Source organism: Dasypus novemcinctus, chromosome 12 (assembly GCF_030445035.2).
Source record: "Dasypus novemcinctus isolate mDasNov1 chromosome 12, mDasNov1.1.hap2, whole genome shotgun sequence".
Classification (NCBI taxonomy): Eukaryota; Metazoa; Chordata; class Mammalia; order Cingulata; family Dasypodidae; genus Dasypus; species Dasypus novemcinctus.
In genome coordinates this window covers 10,690,653-10,712,007 of record NC_080684.1, presented here as the reverse complement: position 1 = coordinate 10,712,007, position 21,355 = coordinate 10,690,653, and the positions used below count along the sequence as shown (strand labels likewise).

Here is a 21,355-nt window from a genome sequence, read left to right as displayed (position 1 = left end):
TTCTAAGAGAATAGAGTAATCTAAATTATACATGTAATTGCCAGCTTTACTCTGTGCTCATCTGGCCTCACTTCAACAACTCCATCACCAAAATGTTCTAGAAGAGCACATCTTCTGCCACTCACTGTATTTGGGTTCTGCTGTATTTCTTGAAATTGCACATCAGTGTCTCTTAATCATTTTATCTCTGAATGGGAGATAGAGAGCAATTCCAGGTGAGCAGGTAACAAACCTATTTTTAAAAAACAAAACCCCAAAGACCTCTTGTAGTCCTTTCATAAATAGATATTTTTGCGTGTTTTTAGGGAAGATCTTACAATACAAATACGAAGCAAGGAATGAAGGAAAACATGTCGTGGTCACTGAGCTACAATAACTCCCTTTCAGCTCTTATAAAAATAGTTAGCGTTCAGTTAAAGCTTGCTATGTACTAAAAGCTCGTTTACCGTGCTAAACGCCGTATGGTCAGTACTGCAATTGACCCGCCCAACAACCCTCCTTCCATGCCCATTTTACAGGTAAAGAACCTGAGGCTTATAAAGAGGTGACTAATTTTTCCAAGGTCAACATGATGAGGAGGTTGAGCAGAGAATTGCTATCCAGGCAGCGATTTCAGGCCAAGTTCTTAATCTTTCTACTGCTGCCGAGAGGGGGTTACTCTTCTCCCCAGGGGAAAATTCTCCGGTTATCCTCCCCAAAGTAAAGTGGGAGTTTGAGGAATCTTAGAGCAAACTGTTTCATTGGCTTAGGTTACGTAGCATCCATAAAACTACTGATTTAACTCTTAAAACAAGTTCCATCTTTCAATGTGTCAAAAAAGGACCTTAAAACCAGGGGCAAACGATGTACACACAATGTAATCCTGGGCAGACTTCACTAGGTGGAATGATCTTATGTTGCCCTCTTCACAGTTGATTTTCTTCAACTTCCAGTTGGCTGGAATGCCAACTGGGAGAGATATCAAATAATCTTCTTTAAGACATTAGATTGTAATTAAAGGGCTCTGTTCCACTGCTTCTTTAACTTACTCTGAAGTTCAAAATCAAAACCAGAGCCCTAGCATACTTAACATTTCTTTCAGTCTTGTGCATTAATAAAAACTTTTTCCTTGTTACTTTGGAAGGAATACATTTAAGAAGACACAAAGGACTTCTGTTCATTTAAAATTTTAATGCATAAAGATGGGCTTTTTAAATTATAAAATGACTGACCTTTTAAACTTAACTACACAGTTCTTAATTAATAACTGACTACAAATACTAATAACTGAGATTCCTGGAAAATGAGAATTGTGGATGGAAAGCTGTAATAAGAATTATAGAGGGTCCCTCTGCATACCAACACAGCTGTCAGCTGTCCCACTAAAGAAGATTGCTCTCTATTTTCAGAGTAGGATGTGAGGTCGAGTACCAGAAGGACACAGATAAAACTTCTGGTTTATTATTTTTGTAAATATTTTCATCATTTTCGAATTTTAAGATAGAGCTTTGATATTTATTTGTACTTTCAAGAAACTATTCAGAATTCCTCCAGCTATCATATATATATGCATTCTATCTTTTTTTCTCAGCTATTACTTCAATTAGTTTAAGTGGGTATGCGCTACTAAAATTTATAACTCATTTTAAAGTAATTAAGTAGAATCCATTTCCGTGTTCTTTCAGTGGAGGATATCTCTGTCTAGACCAGAGAACCAAAGCTGGTCTCCCCGGGTGTTACCTTTAATGTGCTGTGTTCAGTTTGGAGGTAAATTACCATGTAGGTTTACTAGTCTCTGCTTCCTTCCTCTGCCCTCTAGTGTATCCAGTAAACTCCAGTGGGGAAAGGGAAGGGCTTGTCATCCTTTTCCTGCACGGAGCACAGAGACGGCACATTAAGCAGCCAATAGCTATTTACTGGCCCCTGGCTGCTTGCACCCACATCTCAAAGCTGTGCTTTCCAGAGTGCTGACTGCTCGCCCCAGAGAAGAGGAGCAATGTCGCTCTAACCACTTGAATTCTCAAACAGTTTTCTCTGTGAGCCTATCACTTGTGATTTCCCTGACCAGCTGCCTGCCATTTTAGCCTACGCTGGACTTACCTTAACCCTCCTGTCTACTGTTTGCTCTGACTTTGATCCACACCAGGGCTCCTTGGGTAGAAAGACCCAACTCAAAATGGCTTCCCCTACCAAGGGGAATTTATTGCTCATTCATTGAGAAGTCCAGGGGTAAACCTTGTTTCTAGTGGGGTTGAAGCCACGTGCTCCATGATTCTGAAGGACTCCATCTCTTCATCTCCAGGCCTGTCTTTCTCTTGTGCTGGCTTCATTCTCAGGCAGTATCACCCGACACGGAGGCAAGTGTGAGCCCCGCAACTGCAGGCTTAGCCACCCCGGAGAAAACAAGCACATCCCTCTCAGGAGTTCGGGAAAGTTTCAGGGTTGAGCGCACGGGCCTGGCTTCGGTCATGTGCCATCCCTGAACCCGTCACTGGCCACAGGAGTGGAATGTTCCAGTTTCCTAAGCCTGAAGGGTCAGGTGCTGAGCCCTAAAGCCACGCGCAATGCCTGTCCCACCAAAATCACCAGAGGCTGAGCGGATGAACCATAGTATGTTTCACAAAGGAAAAAAATGTCTTTAACCATAAAAAAGGAAAATGGTTGATAGGAAGACAAAACAAAAAAACCCATAGGTATCTTCTATGGTAAGCTATACGTGCTTCTGTGTCTTTTCCTCCATGATTTTGACGTGAGTGAATTTGCTGTTAAGTGTCCTGAAGGTAGGATGATCCTTCTAGGAAAATAAGTCTCCATTTCTTTGTTTGTTTGTTTTTTCTAGTATTCCCTTTCAAAGAACTCCTCATTACCTCCACAACTCTGGGGACCATGGGCCTCAGGATGTAAACCTTGGAAGGAGAGGCAATCTACCCAAGAGAGGAGAGCGCTGACTCTAGAGACAGCTGACTTCCGCTCTGCCTCTTACAAGTTGGGGCACCTAGACAAGTTACTAACCTCTCAGGAGGTTTCTTTATTTGTAACATGGAAATTATAACACCTCCCTCAAAGAGCTGCTGTAGGGAACTAATCCATCACCCTGTGTAATAAAGCCCTTAGCGTGCTAAGGCTATTGTTAATAACTAAAAAAGCCACAGCTGGGGCGGGATTGTGGCTCAGTGGTTGAGCACCTGCTTTCCCATGTACGAGGTCCCAGCGTCAATCCCCTGTGTCTCCTAAAATAAATTAAAAAACAAAAATAAGTGTAAAAACTTAAAAAAAAAAAAACAGCTCTCATTCGAACAGGCCCTGCCCCCTTGCACTCCCACTGCCTGCAAGTCTTGATGTACCCAAGCTTTAGCCAGCAGGGGCAGATCACGCCCCTGCTGGGAAGAGGCTTCTTCACCTCTGGCTGGTTATCGTTCATTTGTCAGATTCATCAGTAGAGTTTGTCCTTTGTCAGGGGAGATCCTTCCCTGACTCTCCCCCAACCCCGCAATCTGTTATTCTCTTTCATAGCACTCTCTTCCTTTGTTACCCTTACCACTATCTGTAATTATCTGTTTATTTTTTAGTTTCTGTATCTATTTCTTCCATGGATCATAAACCTCACTCTATGCCTAATACCTCCGACGGCTCCTGGCATGTTGGAAGTAGGAACTCAGCAAATACTTCTCAATAAAATAAATTAATATTCTCTATTTGTGGACCAACTTAGGGGTCACGGCACTTTGTTGCGGCTCCAGTGAGGAATGACAGAATAGCTAAGCAGAGTGCGGAGACAGTGATGGGGACTATTGAGAGAGAAGTTGAAGAGGAAAGGTGGCTAATTTGGTCCTAAGAGCCCTTTGGGAGGGGGATGGGCACAACAGGGCAAAGAGGGTGGGAATAAGACCTCTCCTGCACCAGGGGGATGCCACGCGGGCCTCACTCTTTCAAAGGGGTTTTGGTCTATATGTAGCATCTTTGTCAATTTTATGTATTCTCTCTTTTGGCGTGTAGGGGGACAGAAGGACGAGGAGCTGTCGGTCACATTGCATATTATTATACAATTCCCTAAGGACTTTGAATGGGAACTTCATAAATAATGGCTATTTATGATTGTTGTCTAGACCCACCAAAAGGTTATTGAACAGGCAATGAAATAATGTACCCACAGTTCTTATACTAGACTTACACAAGGGACAAATGTTAGGGCTCATGCTCAAACTCTACGTCTTGTTCATAGTGGTGCATTTTTCTTCATGAGCAATGAAATTAGTACTCACTCTTGAAATATAGAAAAAGGGCAAGAATGGTCACTTCTCAAGGAACAAAGCCTTAGAAAGAATCGAATGTCTGAGGTCATCATAAAGTAAAATCAATGTTAACTGGAAAATGTTGGATAACATAGTTGTTCATTAACTTCAAAATAATATAAATTTATTGTCAAGCATTTAGAAAATGCAGAAAAGAGAAGAAAAACAGCCATAACCCCCTGCTCTAAAATAAACCATAAACATTTTGATATAGATCCTTTTATGCTTTTTCCTCCCATTCATGGATTTTAGAGCTTACAATTAGAATCCTATTATGCATAAGTGATATAATCTGTTTTTAAATTTTAATATAATATTAATGATTTTCCAGGTCCAGATACTGGCGCTGTTCAATACTGTAGCCACAGTGGCTATTGCGCACTTGAATGATGGCTCGTCTGAACTGAGATGTGCTGTAAGTATAAAAACACATCAGATTTTAAAGACAGTACCCAAAAAAGTAAAGTATCTCATTAATAACTTTATATTGATTGTTGAAATATTTCACATATGCTGGGTTAAATAACATATTAGTAAAAGTAATTTTACCTATTTCTTTTTACTTTTTTGAATATCTACTAGAAAATTTTAGATTACATATGTCACTTGCCTTCTATCTCTTTTGGACAGAATGATTTCAATAGCTGCATAATTTACTGTTAATTGAATATAATTAACCACTTTTTAAGCAATTCTATCTTGTTGAATCTTCAAGGTACTTCTTAAATTTTAATATTATGAATAACCCTCTAAATATCCTGTATATAAATCTTTTTGCATATATCTGATTGTTTTCTTTAAGATTTACTTCTAGAAGTGGAACTGCTGGGATAATGGAAATTTTTTTTAATGAGCATAATATGAAGTAAATGAAGAAATAAAAAATGGTGCTTTTGCTTCTCATTGTTGGTTTATCTTTCTCCTTCTAGAGAAGGACATGATTTCAGTCATTAACAATTGTTCATTTTTCATAGAATCTAAAACACCATGTCTTGAAATGAATGAAAATTAGTATGACTGAGTTGTTTTTGAAAAATCAGCTCTGAGTTCAATGTTTTATTTGAATGGCAAAGTTATTAAGAATAGCATATATACTTTTGACTGGTCGATATTAGGCAAATGGGAATGGGAAAAGATTAAAAATATATACATATATTTAACTTTCCATTTTGGAATATGTTCAAACTTACAGGAAAGTTACAAAATTAATGCAGACACCATGCAGAGATCTCCAATATGCACTTACCCTCCCCAGGTACCCAGATCCACCAATTTTAACTTTTGCCACATTTGTCTTCCCTTCTCTTCCCTTCCCCCCCCCCCCCCGCTTCCTTCTTCCTTCCTTCATCTCTCTCTCTTCATCTATCTATCCATCCACTATCCCTCCATTTTCTGAGCACTTGAGTGAAAGCTGTATACATCATGGTCCATGAACACCTAATATTGCCATGTACATTTCCTAAGAACAAGATAAGTTATATAACCATCTTAAAGTGCAGCTATCAAGTTCAAGAAATTTAATACCGATACAAAGCTTAGAGTCTATATTCCATTTTTTCCATGTCCCAATAATGTCCCGTTGAGCTGTTTCTTCTCCCTTGCTAGAGCCCACCCAAGATCATGTATCACATTTGATTGTAATTACTCTTTGGTTATTCTCTCTTATTTTTTTAAAATTGTGCAAACAACTGTACAAATACAATCATTCCCATCTCAACCCCTTCTAAGCATACTGTTCAGTAGGATTCATCACATTCACAATAATGTAGAACCTTCACCACCTTCATTACTAAAACGTTCCTATATTCCCAATAGAAACCCTACACATCCATTATGCATTAACTTGCCCCTGGCAAGTTACACTCTAATTTCTATACCTATGAGCTTGCAAACTCTCCAATATTTTCTTTATAGTTACCATGGTGCTTAAATGTAACATAAATCTATAGCAATCTCATTTGCACCAATACCAATTTTACTTTAATAGTATATACAAACTGTTCCTATGCTCTCCTGTACCCCGCCTTTATATAGTTCTTGTCATAAATTACATGCTTAAGTATTATTGACCACTGATTTATCATTACATTTTATGCATTTACCTTTCAGATTCTGTAGGAAGTAAAAAGAAAAAGAAGTGGCATTACAAACCAAACATACAAGGGCACTGACATTTATATTTACCCATGTCATTACCGTCACTGGAGAGCTTTATTTCTTTATGCAGCTTCAGTCTACTGTATTGTATTCTTTCCTTTTGACCTACAGAACTCTCTTTATCATCACTTGTTGGACTGGTCTAGTGGTGACAAACTCTCTCAGCTTATGTTTATCTGGGAATGTCTAATCCCTCCCGCATTTTTGAAAGATAGTTTTGCAGGATAAAAAAATCTCGGTTGACAAGTTTTGCTTTCAGCACTCTAAGTATGTCATCCCACTGCTTTCTCCATGATTTCTGATAAGAAATTGGCCCTTAATTGTGTTCAGACCCCGTTGTATGTGACACATTGCTTCTCTCTTGCAGCTTTCAGAGTTCTCTTTTTATCCTTGGCATTTTACAGTGTGCTTGTCATTGCTGCCACGGGTCTATTTGAGTTTTTCCAGTTTGGAGTTCTTTGAGCCCCTTGAAGGTATATATTCCTGTTTTTCATTGAGATTGGGAAGTTTGCATCCTTTAATTCCTGAAGATGCTCCCTGTCCTTCTCTCTTTCTTCTCTTCCTGGGCCTCCCACAACCCATATTTTGGTGTGCCTGACAGTGTCCTGCAGGTTCCTCAGGCTCGGTCCACTTTCCTTCATTCTTTGTTCTTTCATCTCAGACTGAATGATTTCAATTGTCTTATCTCCAAGGTCTCTGATACTTTCTTCTGCCAGCTCCAGTTTGCTGTTGAACCCCTCTAGGAAATTTTAAATTTCTCTTACTGTGCTTTTCCGCTCTGTTTGGTTCCTTTCCATAATTTTCCTTGTCTCTATTAATATTCTCTTGATGTTCATCTGTCATTTTCCTGATTTCCTTTGGTTTTTCATCCATGCTTTCCTTTGGCTCTTTAAGCATATTTAGTACCATATTTTTAAAGTCTTCATCTGGTGTGTACCAAGTCAGGTTCTCCTAGGTGATGGATTCTAATGCTTTCATCTTCTCTTGGGCCTGGGCTCTTACCTCCTGTTTCTTTGTGTGTTTTTATAACCTTTTGTTGAAACTCGGATACTTTGATATTTTAATGTGTTACCCCTGGAATTTAGACTCTGACCTGTTCGTAAGCTTGTAATGTTATGACAGAGCTTAATGCCAGGAGCTAACCAAAAAAAAGAAGCAAAAGGAGGAGGAGGAAGAGGAGCTGAAGTGGCTTGGGAGGGGAAGGAGGACTAGAGCACACTTTCCCCAGTCTTTGCAAACTACTCTCCTTCAGGGCTTATCCATACCAGGAGTTTAGAGAATAGCTCCAGGCCAAAGCATAGGGGGCCTCCCTGACGCCCTCTGCTCCAGTGTGTTGTCTTGGGCCTGTGCCCGTGGCCCGAGGCTTTGCCCCGTTTACATGAGTACCAGTGTCCCTTCTTCTGTAGGAAATGATTTCCTCACTGGGCACTGCACTGTATGTCCCACAGCCAGCGGTCCCTTGCCCTGGATAGGACACCTTGACTGCTTTCCCACAGCGTTCTGTAGGAGGGTTCCATGAACTGCTTTCTCCAGGCAGGACAAGTTCTGGTGTGGCGAGACCCTCAGGCCACCACCAGACTGACTGGGTCAGATACACGAGGATTGCTCTGCTCCCTCCAGAACGGTGACCGGGAATTGTACTGCCCCGAGCCCGTGAGGGCTTGCAGGGGAGCCCGCCCGGGCGCCACAAGACCCAACCACTTTTAAGTGGCCTTTTCTTGATTTGGCACTCGCCCTGTTACTACAATCCTTTAACTGTTTTTCTGGACCCTGGAGAAAGGTTTTTCTGCCGTTTCTTGCCAGTTGTTCAAAGCTTCTGTGGTGGGACGGGGCCCTGAAGCGTCTCACCTTGCCTTTGTGATTGGGGTAGGGCTCCTGATGCTTTTTTAACACTATCTGTTATTGTGCAAGGAAAGTAAACAAGGCCTTAGACTGTCTAATAATAGGACATATACCTGATGAATGAAACTGTACTTTTTTTATAATATAACTTGGATACTGTACACTGAATTTTTTGCATCAAATAGCCAGTAAAGCCTCTACAAACCTACTTTCCTTGCTTAGAATATTTGCATTTTGTATTAATATATAGCCAGTTTTATCTAGCATCTCAGGGATTTTTAAGGAAAATACCAGGAATCTTCAGGAGTTGCTGAATTCTTTCCTATCCCTGGGTAGTATTAAAGAAACTGCTGATACAAGGAATAGCGCTTAGGTTTGGCTAAGCAATTTAGTATTATTGAAGATTTAATGAACTAAACAGTAACCTGAATATAACTTAGTGTGAATGATTAATGGCATTTCTAAAGAATTTTTGGTTCACTCTCAGTGTTTCATTTAAAGTAATGAATTTACATCTACAAATGGAAGAAGAAATAAAACACCATATTTTTTAATTAATGTTGTATCAAAGAAGTTGTAGGTTTACAGAAAAATGCATAAAATGCAGAGTTCCCGTATACCACCCTATCATTAACACCTGGCCTTATTAGTGTGGTACATTTGTTTCAGTTGATGAAAGAATGTTTTTATAACTGTACTGTTACCCATTGTCTATGGTTTACATTAAGGTTCACTGTTTACCTTGTATGGTCCTATGGATTTTGTTTTTAATTTTTATTCTAGTAACATATACAACCTAAAATTTCCCCTTTTACCTACATTCAAATATGTAATTCAGGGCTGTTCCTTATGTTCATGCTGTTGTGCTGCCATACCCACCGTGCATTACCAGAATTTTCCACCACCCCAAATAGAAACTCTGTACAATTTAAGCATTCGCTTCCCACTCCCTGCTCCCAAGCAGACCCCTGATAACCTGTATTTTAGTTCCTGATTCTATGAATTTGCTTATTCTAATTATTTCTTATAGGGAGATCATACAATGCAAAGAAACCTTTCATATTCTTTGCAAATCAGCTCCCCGTAGGCTCTGCTTCAGAGTTTAGTCCTCCTATCCAGAGGATGAGCCTGAGGCAGATGAGAAGTAGAGACTTCTCTGTCTTTTCTAAACCTGTCCTGAGGTTATGCTTGCCTGTGGCCTTAGAGATTTCCAGGAATTCAAGCTCCCCCTCAGCTCCTTAGGAAACAGACTTTCTCCCCTCTTGTCAGGTGCTCTGTAATGACTAAAGCACACGGCTCTTTGGCCCGCACCCCTTTGCCTTCCTTGTTCCTTACAGGGCTTTCTCTGTCAGCAGGCTGCTCCTGCCTGCAGGGCACGCTCTGGGAATGGGAGTAGTCCAGGCTCTCAGGCTGCCAGCTGGTTGACTGGCACCCACTCAGGGGCATTCCAGGGCGCCCACAGGGGTCACTCTGCTCCCGCAGGAGCAGTGCCAGGGACCCGCGATGGGGCTGCAGGCGACTGCACAGCCATCGGCAAGAGAATGGGGCAGACATTGGAAGGACCGTGCAAGCCTCGCCTCCTCTTTAAAGCTGCATTTTTGTGACTGGGCCCTCTCCCAAGTAATGTAACCCTTTAATTGTTCTCTGGAGTTCTGAGGAAGAAGGTGGCTCAGTATTTTTGCTGTTGTTCAACGACTCTGTGGGGGAAGGGCACCCAGGAGCGTCTAAGGCCGCCATCTTGGGCAACTGACTGGAAGCTAAAACCAAAATCAAAACTTTTTTAATCCAACTTCACAAATTCTTCCTTTTTCCTGACTTTGGAGCTAAAGAATTTGAAGAGCCAACACTGCCCACACAGTAGAAACTTTAAACCAGATTTTCCTCCTCGTGAGGTGAAAGTAGAAGAGGCTAGTTTTCAGTAAAATAATATTCAGAACTACAAAAAATATTTTTTTCTTGGATTAGTCCTGAAGATAATTTGGAGTTATTATTTAATGGCTTTGCTTCATCTTCCCTCCCTAATAGATAACCATCCAAAATAAAGCTATTTTCTTAGTTCTCTTATTTCTAATTTGTAGTAAACATTTCCCCTCTTTGCCATCTGTTTGCAAAGAAGAGTTTCTCTGTTAGACAATAAAAAATAGAATGTGTCTTCAATGAATAATATCTTTCATACATTTCATATTCTGCCTTTCAGGTAATATATATGTGAAAGTACAATGGGTCCCTCCATTTTTTGTTTTTTTTTTTAGATCAGATATAGGTAGCAATAGATCTGGGATGACCTGCCTTCTGTAAGAATCACATTTTTAACCTTTGGTGGCATTTTAAATGAGAACTAGTATTTTATTTCAAACAAACAAATAGCAATATACAAGCACTTCATCCTTATTTTGACCCTAGCTTGACTCTATGTTTCCCAGGTAAGGAGACAAGCAGCTGCCATTTTGCCAGTGAGATGTAAGAAATATACTTTTTAAAGGCCATTAATTTACATTTCTCTTAACTTGTGATATAATTAATAGCTTAGTTTAATTCTATATTAAACCATTGCTATCTGCTGGATTGTCCTACAGTGTGACATAAACATCCATAGGAATGCATTTAATTGAGGAATTAAGACTACAGAAAATGCTTCCTGAGAAATATTTTGATTACAAATAAAATTCATAGTAAAATGTCTTGTTTAAAAGGACTAGGTATTTTCCTGATTAAAATATTAATAACCACAACAACAAATCTGACATTTATTTTAGTATAATTTTGTAAGTGTTTCCATGTGTGATGTCACAGAGCCAATAGTAGGTATAGTCCAACTATTTCTGATTAAATTTTGCTTGATTAATAGTACATAACAATTTCTGATTCAGATTTTTAATACAAACATTTAACTTTTTAATAATAACTAACGTTTTTAAAAGAATAATGTTTTGTTATGAAGCAATATTTAACACAGATGTAAAACAAGGCCTATAGCTATTTTGGTTTTTTTCTTATTAAATATGAAGGCTTTTGGCAAATGTTTAGCTTTTCTCAAAACTGTGATGAGCTGTCTTTGAACAGAATTTTTTCCTTGCCACAGTAAGACTTCTGTAAAAATTTAGCTTGTAAATATGTAAATGTGAGAAAGTTTTGCACTTCATCTTATTTGTTAATTGCTTTATGGCAAAAAGATGGAGGACAATACTTTAGGTAGACATAAAATAGTATAGATGTTTTATATAAAATCCAGATTATAGCCTTTCCTTAGTTACTTATCATTAGACATCAATCTCATATATTTATCCATTCTTCCCAATATCAGTACTTCTAAATCCTGTCGTATTTATCTTAAAACTTTTCTTCTTTTATTCTTAGCATTTTTATCTGTTTTATAAATGAAGAAATCAAGGCACAGAAGGGGTCAAAAGAGTCACGTAGTTCTGAGACCCAGACCACTGCTTTATTTGCTTCCTGCTTAACAAATTCAATGGACAGGCATTTATTAAGTGCTCTCTATGTACATGTCCTCACGAGTTCATGGTAAAGTCTAAATAGTTGTCCTTGTCATGAAATGGTACTTCCAGCAGTGCTTCATGCATTGCCTGATCAATGGGTCTTGAGGTGCATCTTGATTTCCACCACAAAAGGAGGGGAGAAGGAGACAGTTATCCCATAAGATAGACTCCCTTGGATTCTGCCCTTTTCCACTGACCCCACCTGACTGCTCGGCTTCCCCTTCTCAACTGCTGTAGCCACCTGACTGTGTGTAGATGCTGCTGGTCCATTCTTTGGCATTGGACACATCATCCCTGACAGGACCGTCTCCCGGTTGTCCTCACAGCCATCCAAGCACCACAGATGATTGCTTCTACTTGTGAGTTCTCCCTCGAATCTCATCTCCGTTGTCACACTCAGTTCAGCCCGTTGTCATTTTTGATCAGCTTCGTAACGGGTCTCTTTCTGCATCAGCCCTTTTCTGCACTCATCTGAACCATTTTCTACACTGTGGCAAATTCTGCCAAAATGCCAGTGGATCGCCCCTTCTCACCAGAGCTCACATGCAAGACGCTCTGCCACTTTTTCCCAGTCCACCTCTCCAGACCTCTCTTTCGACTCTTTTCCATTATGCTTCTCAGCTACAAGAACTTTCCACGACTTTCTAGGCAGGAAAACGCCAGGATTTGCCCTCCCCTTTCCTAGTGACATTTGACCACTTTTTTGGCCCTATGTATTACTACCCGTATCTCCAGTTCCCATTTAGATGTCTTATAAATGAAGACTTTCCTATTTTCCCCAAACAGGGTTGTGGTTAGTCTTTGCATCCAAACCACCCCAGCTCCTGAGCACTGTCTTCAGTTCAGACCTCCTCTGAATAACTTACTGCCTCAACTCAGTTGTGCCTCTCCCCTACCAGACGGTGGTATTCAAATGCAAAACTATTTTTGAAATTTTCTTTGTCACTCCAGGGTCTAGAAAAGTGACAAGAAATCAATGTAAGCACATCTCTTACAGAGTTTTTGCCTAGCCATCCCACTGGCTGAGCTCCATCTAGGTTGAATGTTTTGTTATGGTATGACCACCTAAACCTTGCAATATACACGTTGGCATTTTAAAGTCTTGGAGCACTCTCCTACATGTTTCCTAATACTTAAGGTCCCATAATCCTGTTTTGAACAACTCAGATGCCCTATATTTGTAATCACCTTCTTGGGAAGAGGCATTCATCGTATCCTTGTCCTTGGTAATGGACTTTGGTCCATTGGTAATCATAACCTTTAACCTCTGTTGAGTACATACCATGTGGCACATGCCATGCTTTTCACTTTTATTCTCACGGTGACAACATTATGATATTGGTGCTATTATTGTCCGCATTTTAGAACAGAGAAGATGGAGGCACAGGAAGCTGATATAGCTAGTATGTGGCAAAGCTGGCAAGTGAAATCAGGTTTGATGACTCCAGAACCCATGTTCTTAATCATTATGCTTTGCTATTTTTCAAGCAGACATCTATTTTTAAAAGTGTCATGACAAACTGACATAAAAGAATTTAACGATAAATGTAGAAATGCAAACAATGATTATTACCAATTACTCCATGGTTTAACTTTGGTCCTTATTTTATTATTTTAGGAAAACTTTTATCTCTACTGTTAAAGTAGTGAAAAATCTCTGAAAAACTTGTCAAGGTTACATAGCTAAAATTTAGGTGCTTGGGCTTACTGCTTCTTTATTTTGGTATTATGTGCAGGATTTCAGAAAAATTTTGATTTTCACAAATCTGTACAAAACAAAAGTTTGTAGAACTACTGTGCTGTGTACTTGCTGTTTCAAATTACCTGAGTTGCAAATGCTGTTTGAGTGGAAATAAAATTAACTTAAAGATAGGAAGTGTCTTTGATTAGTTCTATAAAGCCATGGTCAATTCAATTAAAATGTTAAAATAGATTTCAGAGGAAGGAATGTTTAGGGTCATGAATTAATTCCACACAGTTGTTCCTAAGCATTTTCTATTTACCTGGGATGGAGTACTGTGGTTCTTTGAAGATAAATGTCATTTGCAGTATGCCTACTTAATAAAAACTTGCTTCAGAATGCTGTGCTTGACATCAAAGATCTTTAGCCTAAATCTTGTGGTTGACAAGGTTTAATTTCATTTAAGTATGGGATCAGCGAGTCTCCTGGATAAGTTTGCCTGTAGATAAAAGTTGCAGGCTTATCCAAGTCACCTGTTCTGACTGTGTTTACAGTTGTATTTCCACCTGTACTGCATTAAGTGACCTTCGATTTTCCCCCTTTAATACACCAAAGAGGATGCCTATTTACAACTGGACCTCCAGTTGAACCATCTGAAACACTGAGTATGCGTCTATGTGAAAATTAAGTGCCTCCACCAGTCTCCCACCTTTCCTCTCTTGCTTGTTTGAAGACTCAAGAGAAGCAGTTAATAGTAACCTATTGTTTCAAGCAAAAAGGATGCAAACAAATTCACTGAGGTGAAAAAAAGTGTGTTCAAATATTTACTGAACCAGGCCTCTTGGTAAAGTAGCCATGAGAAGACCGATTCCCCTATGTCTTGTTCAAAAATTCACGAGTTGCGTCAGTATAAATTGGGCTAGAGGGAAAGTCAGAAAATGAGCATCTTGGTTAGCCTTGAAATGCCTTTTCCAAGTGTAAAGGGAGTTGAAACAAACAAACAAAAAAACACACCTCTTTAAGACTCACCATTCAGCTAACTTGGGTTGCTTTGGAATGTAAATTAAATTGGCTAAGGTTGGTATAGAAAGCTTGCTTTCTTCATGAACGTCCACCAAAAATTCCTAGATCTCTTAAGATCAAATTATGTAACATGTCTGCTTTAAGAATAACTTTTCCCATTTCTTGCTTTAAAGAAAGATTCTACTTGCTAATGGAAAAATCACAACTTTGTCCCGCCGCTACAGTCATAAAGCTCACTTGAGTTTCCCAAGGCAAAATGCCCACATTGGAGGTTAAGGAAAGGAGCATTAATTTGACCAAAGCCCAGACACATCTGGATGAACGTGGATCTCATTTTCCTATTTTTAGGGTATGTTTAGAGTCCATAATACATTTATTAAAACAAGGTCCATTTTCAGATTAATCCCCTTTCTCTTGGCATATTACGTGGTGTTGGTGCTAAAGGCTGCCAAGGCAATATAACAGAAATATGTTGGCTTTTACAGTGGGGATCTATAACTTAGAAGCTTCCAGTTCTGAGGCCATGAAAGTGTCCAAATCAAGGCATCATCAGGAGATGCTTTCTCCCTGAGCTACAGCTGTGGGCTGTTAGGCACAGGCAGCATCTGCTCCTCTCTCCCCTCTCCTTAGGGCCTCGTTGCTTTCAGCTTCTGGTTTCAGTGGCCTCCTCTCAGCTTCTGTGTTCCACTGATCTCAGCTTCTGGCTCTCAGCTCCCTCTCTCTCAGCTCCTGGGGTTTTCTCTCTGTTTTTGCAGCTCCACCATATCCAGTTTATAAAGGGCTCCAGTAAGAGGATTAAGACCCACCCTGGGCTAGGCCTTACTGAAACAACCTAATCAAATGGTCCTCAACTGAATCCAAGTCAATCAAAGGGTCCCACATCCCCAGGAATGGACCAATTTTAAGAACATAATTTTCTGAGGTCCACTAAAGACTCAAACTACCACAGGTGGTAATTCTGTGGACTATGTTTTGATGTAACTTACAAACCAGATTTATAATACCAAACTTGCAAATTTCAAGTAAAATGTAGTCAGAATTACCTGGAAAAAATTGTAAACAAAGTAGAAAATAGCAGCCCTAAAAAACCCTGTTTTTACTTCAAATATTTAGATAACTAAACAAAATTAAGTTGGTCTGAGGATAGTTGTCTTACTCTTCATTGCTGATTTATATAGACACAACCTTATATTCTACACTCACAATGCTGGGAGAAATGGAACAGGTTATCTAGATTTTAGCTGTTTGGTTAACTTCTGCTATGGCTCTTAACCATATTCTGTTCATAATTGTTTGATATTGAGTTAATTTTTAATTTTTAAAGGCATTTATCTTTATCTACTAAAAACGTAATTATCAAAAAAATAATGTTCCTCAAAATAAGGTCTTAGAGTTTTTTCATCATCACTCTTTGACTTTCAATTATATAATCGTATTTACATTAATTCACTGTAAGTTGCCTCTGTAGATTATAAGATATGTGGCTACTCATTTGTTTCTCTGTCAGTAGATGTAAGCACACACTACCACATCGTGGGCATTATTTCTGATTGAATTTGCACATTTGGAAATTTATTCAAAGCTTCATTCAAGTTTTAGCATTTTCAGGATCTCACTGTTTTGTTAACAATCCATCAACAGTTGATTGTTAATATTAATCAGCAGTTTGATGTTCTGCCTAATTAAAAAACTTTTTAAAAGTTAAAAACCTTTTTAATTGTACAGACATTTTTAGGTTAATGTAGATAATACATAAGGTAAACCCTCATTCAAATTAAACCAGCATTATAGACTATTTGGTATTGATCCTGTTCAAAAATATCTCCATTCTGTGCTATGCACTTTTTAAAAAATATTTTTGTCTTTTTTTTAAAAGATACATAGGTCACACAAAATGTTACATTAAAAATATGAAGTTCCGATGTACCCCACTCCCCACCCCACCCTACTCCTCCCACATCAACAACCTCTTTCATCAGTGTGGCACATTCATTGCATTTGGTGAATACATTTTGGAGCATTGCTGCACCACATGGATTATAGTTTACACTGTAATTTATACTCTCCCCCAGTCCATTCAGTGGGCTATGACAGGATATATAATGACAGAAAAGGCATGTATAGAGAGGTCACATCTGAGTCCAACTTCATCACACTCAGGAGCACAAACTCCAAAGTAGGGCCCACTGGCAAGGCCCTGAACTCGAGAGCCATCTGCTATGACTGTAGAACCTGTGTGTCTGTAGCCCTTAGGAGCACCCCTACCTGGGGTTGTATCTACTTTGGTTGTCTCTGGGATCCTGCTGAGACATGCGTAAGCACGACCCCTCTGATGACCTCCTGACTCATTTTGGAGTCTCTTAGCCATATAAATTCATTTGTCTTTACCATTTCCCCCTTTTATTCAAGGTCTTTTTCTAGTTGTATCACCAACTAGTGTATACTTTCTACGCATAATCTCATCTCATTTTCATCACAACTCAGTGAAGTGAAATTTCCCCTTTCCATTGAATCGTTGATGAAAGTGAGGATGAAAAAGAATGAAATGACTTGTTCCAAATCATAAAGTTGGTAAATTGGAGAGACAGCATTCTAATTTGGTCTATCTGACACAGAAACATGTACTTCACCACTATGCCTCTCTATCTTCCAAAATCTCTTCTAAAAATGATTATAACAAACAGATATGGGGGTATTTTAAGGTAAATGTAAACAAATGTAAGCTGTGACTATTGACAATTTTTAATCTCTGGCTTACAATGGTCCTTATTTTTTTCTCATGTGCATTGACCACCAAGGTCCTACATCTCTCCTGTCCACCTCGTAGATTATGTTGGAAAAGCTTGGAGAGAGGTTGGGTCACCAGCATGTCTGTCTTGGGGACTCATCTGTTTCTGTTTCTGCCGTGGAGAATTCTTACAGCTCTCTCTCTCTCTCTCTCTCTTTTTTTTTTCTTCTTTATTTTTTTTTTAAATGTTACATTAAAAAAATATGAGGTCCCCATATACCCCACCTCCCTCAGCCCACTCCTCCCACATCAACACCTGCTTTCATCATCGCGGCACATTCACTGCATTTGGTGAATATGTTTTGGAGCTCTTTACTGCCGTAACTCCAGGTCTGTGTTAGATGGGTGACCTTGTCATGTGTCTTCCGAGCCTGAGCACTTGAGGGTGAAAGAAGGTGTCCTCAATAGTTTTATCTGGAAAAGAGGTCGCGATCAGGATTCCCCTGAGCAAACTGGGACTGGCAGGCACCCTATAAAGCAGTGGTCTCTAGAGGACCTGCCCTCTAAGAACTGTGGGGAGATGACAGGCAGAAGAACGACTGAGAGGTCTGGTTGAGATCCGTATTCCTCAGCTTTTTTAAAAGCACATCCCTGGGGAGCTGCTGTAGCTCAGTGGTTGAGCGCCTGCTTCCCATGTACGAGGCCCTGGGTTCAATCCCCAGGACCTGCCAAAAAAAAAAAAAAGCCTTACTTATGTTTGCTAATTACATAGGTCTTCCTTTAATGTCATTTGAATCACTAAATAAAGTAAATGTTGGGTTAAAACCCTCAAACCAGGTGTCAGAATTCTGCTTTGTTTTCAAGCTAACCAGCTTCACCTCTACCCTTCTAGCCTCACCTTCTCGAGGTGTTTCCTCACCTTACTCCATCACTGGTTCAGAATCATGGAGCACAGTGGGAATGAATGTTTATCCAGTGGTGGACTGATCAAAAGACATTTTACTAAGGGCTAGGAATGCCATTTTGTTACTATCATGACCATTGATCAAAATTCACTCTCCAAGATCAGATGAGGGGGTCAGAGTTGATCAAGGAGAGTTGAGGCACAAAGATCAGAGGTGTCTCCTCTGTTGGCAAATATCTAAACTTAGTAACAAAAATTTAATAAATGCCTATTAGCAACACAAGGGAGGTGGGAGTTTAGTTCCTTGAATAATGTTATTAAGAATTTGTCATGAAATGTATGTATTTTGGCTGAGTTGAGCCACATCCGCTTCCCCATGTATTTCAGTATTAATGATGATAATGGTTACTACTTGAGTGTTAAGTACCAAGAAAGAAAAATAAGGCAGCTCTTCTTTGCCGCGTTTCAGGTCTGACTTTCCTAAATAAAGCAGAGCACTGTCAATTATCAAGCCAGGGTATATTTCATTTTTACTTCTTTCCATAATTTGGAAAACTTACTGTATCTATGTTATAATTGTACTTTTAAAAATTATCTAGTTAATGAGTGCAATTTACAGTTCACCAGAAGGCTATAGAGGTATTACTGCTAGATTTGGAGGAAGTATAAAGTATACTACTGCCTCAAACAGGAAATGCTGCCAAATAAATTCCAAGGACATTTAATTGGATGCTAACTTTGAATACAATTCAGTTTTAAATAAAAAATCAAGTAAAATATTCATCTTATAACTTTCATACAGGTAAACCTGATAGGGTTTTAGTTTTAAAATTGGAAGACAAATGCAAAGGACAAATAAAGGAAAATTGAAGACCACTGAGCTATTTTTAACAACTTCAGATTAAATTGGCAGCTGCTCTTAGTGTCAGAACTTAAATAACTTTGCTTTGTTAAAAAATAAATCCACAACATATGGATTTCAGCATGTTGTATATTTATTATTCGCACTTATTAAAGAAAGGCACTTCAGTTGAAAAAAATGAGAAATTCTCCAGGGCATTAAAAAAATCATTCTTGTTAGCCTTGTTAGCAGGCAACCAATCCTTGTGTCTTTAAGATATCTGTCCTCAAACTCTTCTGACAATTTTAATTTAGCCAACTTTTATAACAAAACCAGTCTTCTTGAAAACGGAATGAAGGCACTGATTAAACTGGGTTTTAAATTCTGTTATTTTTAGAGGAAACAGTCTGAGACCTTTAAATCCCCCTTTCAAACTCCAGAAATTAGAGTTTATCTGGTGTGCAGAAAGAAACTCACCTATTGTGTAGACAAAACATCTTTCTAAAGAAAAAAATAAGGTAAAGGAAAAAAAAACAAGTAAAACAAAAACAAATAAACATCTTTCAGACGACCAAAGACAATGCTCTCCTCTTCCTCTGTACCCTTTTACCAACTAGAATTCTTCTCCTCTCTCTTTAAACTAGGACCGCAAGGGCCTCTGGGATTTTCTTGAGCTGGAAGGAGCCAATGGGACAGCCCACGAGCATGGCATTGAAAACGAACCCGTGGGGGAAAAATGAAATGGGGACCTCTGGCTAAAGATGGCAGGTTGAACACATACCTTTAGTCGGTCCCCTTTCAAAATTTCACAAATATAACAGTAAATAAATTAAAAAAAAAAAAATGAGATAACCCGCAGGCATGAGGAGAAGCAGGCAGAAGAAAATTACAAGGTTCAGGAGCTGATAGCAGGATAATTGGCAATTGCTTTAGAGGAATGAAGGAGGCAGCTCCTCACCTGGACATGGAGAAAGTTGAGAAGCAACCTGAGTTCTCTAATAGAAACCTCAGAAGACTCGAGAAGCCTTATTTGTTCGTGAGAGTAAGACTGAGGGTTTCTAGACTGCAAGCCTCAGGCACAGGGGAGGGTGAGGTCCCCAAATGAACCAGAGGAGTCAGGCGACAAGCCTCAGTTTGACTTCTGGTTGCTCAGCCAAGTATATACCCTCTTTGGAGAATCAGCTAGCCAAAAGGAAAAGGTACTAAACTAACCTAAGCCAAAATTACTGGCTTAGGGAGTTCCTCCAAGGAGACAGCCCACCCCAGATCCTCTTAGAATGAAGACAGCATCAGAAAGCACACCGTCCGCTGCCCGAAATACAGAGAGCTCCCAGTCAACTTTTTACTGAACCATTCTTAAATATGGACAGCTAACTAAGGGTCACCAGACGTTGGAAGGAAATATCTAACATGGTGTGTGTGTGAGTGTGTGTGTGTGTGTGTGTGTGTGGGTAGAAAGAGAGAGAGAAACCAGATACTATCCAGGGAAATGAATACTTAAAATTATGTTTGTGTGTGTGTGTATACTTAATAAAGTCTAAGATATAGGAGAAGTTATTGTACCCAGTAAACAAGAACAAGATGCTACAAACAAAGGAGGCTTCGTGGGCAAACAAAGGAGCCTTTGGAATTAAAAGGATGAGAAAAGAAACGTCATTCCCTAGAAGTCCTGAAAGTTACAGTAAGGGATGTCTCCTAGACAGTTCAGTAAAAGCACAAAGAATGCAAAGCAGAGAGAAAAGAAGAGAAAATTGGACTCCCAGTCCAGAGATCCAACATCTAAATAGTAAGGAAAAACATAGGGGAGAATAGCATCAAAGAAATTATTCTAGAAACTTTCCCAAACTGAAAGACATGAGTTTCTGGATTGACTGGTACACCATGTACCCTGGACAGTGTTTGAAAATGAACTCACACCAAGGTATAAGCCTGGGAAATTTTAGAATTCTGGGAACATAAAAGATCCTACAACTTAAAAAAATATATATATATATTATTTATTTTTAAAAGATACTAAGATTACATAAAATGTTACATTAAATAAATATAGGGGATTTACATATGCCCCACTCCCCACACCTCTCATTTTCCCCACATGAACAACTTCTTTCATTAGTGTGGTACGTTCACTGCAATTGATGAACACATTTGGAGCATCTCCACTAAGCATGGATTAGAGTCTACATTGTAGTTTACACTCTCTCCCATTTCATTCAGTAGATTATGGCAAAGATCCTACAACTTTTGAGAGAGAAAAAGAAACAGGTTTCATGTAAAGGACTAAAAATCAGAACAGTAACACTAGAGAAGCTAGAGGTAGCCGAGCAACACCTTCAAAACTCTAAGGAGAAATCCTTTTTTTTGTTGGCTTAGAATTCAATACTAAAGTATTGTTCACGGTAAGAGATGAT

The 21,355-nt window shown here is 39.1% G+C and overlaps 1 protein-coding gene across 2 annotated transcripts in view; it reads left to right on the top strand.

Annotated features, from left to right (window-relative positions):
• Positions 1-21,355, top strand: part of PRICKLE1 (prickle planar cell polarity protein 1) — a 105,712-nt gene that overhangs the window by 40,404 nt on the left and 43,953 nt on the right. For both annotated transcript variants that reach the window (XM_058307822.2, XM_058307823.2), the window contains exon 2: positions 4,603-4,686. The gene's annotated coding sequence lies outside the window, so the exon portion shown is untranslated. The remainder of the gene's footprint in view (positions 1-4,602; positions 4,687-21,355) is intronic.